Below are 1,401 nucleotides of genomic sequence, written 5' to 3'. Positions count from 1 at the left end.
TTTTGTGAAAAGTTTGTTTAAAAATATTGATGTTTATACAAAAATTTCATATTAATAAAATGCATTTGTGATCTCTTTTGTCTTTGTGTTATTAAGCATTATTTGCTTATAGTCTGCTTCAAAAAGTAGGATTTTTTTTGGAAACAGACTATTTCATTCACCATTTTTCTTGGTTGATCCATGTTTTCCCATTGGATATTTCTTGGAAGAGCACTTCATGCGATTGAGTGGTAACCTTAGCGCAGTGGTTAGAGCACCTGACTAGAAATACAGGGGTCCCGGGTTCGATTCCCGGTCCAGCCATATGTTTTCAATATATATGTATTTATGAATTTTCAATGTATGTTTACTCATTCCTCCTTTCCATACTACAGATGGTGCCGTGGCCTACCTTGTTCAGGCAATGTATAATTACTAATGTTAAGTCCTGACAAGGTGAACTTGAGTTGTGTCTTCGGGGTCGAAGACTATTTAAGGAAGGGGGAATGTAGGAAATTAGGCTGGACTGAGGACATCGGCCTGGATAGCTCAGTGGTTAGAGCACCTGACTAGAAATACAGGGGTCCCGGGTTCGATTCCCGGTCCAGCCATATGTTTTCAATATATATGTATTTATGAATTTTCAATGTATGTTTACTCATTCCTCCTTTCCATACTACAATTGACTTAGAAATTATTTTCAGTGCAAATCCTTTTGTATTTTTATCAAAATTGTTTCGGAGCGATTTTGCAATATCTTGCCACGTTGTGAGTATATTGGTGGTATTCTAACTGGGCATATTACTTGAAACATAACCTGATATGAAAATCTTCAGTGATTTTTATTTTTAGCACCAGTGACAATTCGCAAAAATTTGAAGCGTAAAAATTAATCAACAGCTTTTTGACCCAAATTCGCAAAAATAAATCGACGTAAAAATTTCCAGATTTACGGTATCAAAAATATTTTTTTTTCCTTGGGTATATCTGCAAAATAAAGGAAAGGCAATAAAACTTCGTGCATACATATTTCTAACAAAAATCCATGTGATATTGAAGAATGGAATTTGTGTTAAGACTTGTCTTAAGACTTCCTATACTTAAGATAGTTTTGTGAAACAGCAGTGACAAATCTTATGATTGTCATAAGTCAGATCTTAAGATAATCGTAAGACCTATCTTAGGACAAATCTTACGATAGTTTTGTGAAACCCAGCCCAGGTAAGAAGCCCTTTTCTCTGTAAGAGGAATGTATCCGGTCATGAGCCAAACCACACTGCATGTTAACGAGTTTTGTTTTCATGCCAATATTTCTGTCTTTGTATTTCTCTGTGTGTATTTGGTGACAGGTAAATTGTAAAGGAAATAGAAAACAAGATCTGATTTCCCTCAGCCAATGAGGGAAAAAATAGGATAAATATT

General features: G+C 34.9%; 1 non-coding gene across 1 annotated transcript; it reads left to right on the top strand.

Moving 5' to 3' along the window:
- Window positions 1–516: 516 nt before the first annotated feature.
- Window positions 517–590, top strand: Trnas-aga (transfer RNA serine (anticodon AGA)). The gene has a single exon. It is a non-coding gene; the product is annotated as a tRNA-Ser (tRNA).
- The last annotated feature ends 811 nt before the right edge of the window (window positions 591–1,401 follow it).

Source organism: Saccostrea cucullata, unplaced genomic scaffold, assembly GCF_032062105.1.
Source record: "Saccostrea cucullata isolate Sc308-1 unplaced genomic scaffold, CSIRO_AGI_Scuc_v1 ctg6625, whole genome shotgun sequence".
Classification (NCBI taxonomy): domain Eukaryota; kingdom Metazoa; phylum Mollusca; class Bivalvia; order Ostreida; family Ostreidae; genus Saccostrea; species Saccostrea cuccullata.
Note: the sequence above shows the minus strand (reverse complement) of the source record. Positions and strands in the feature narration are given on the sequence as shown.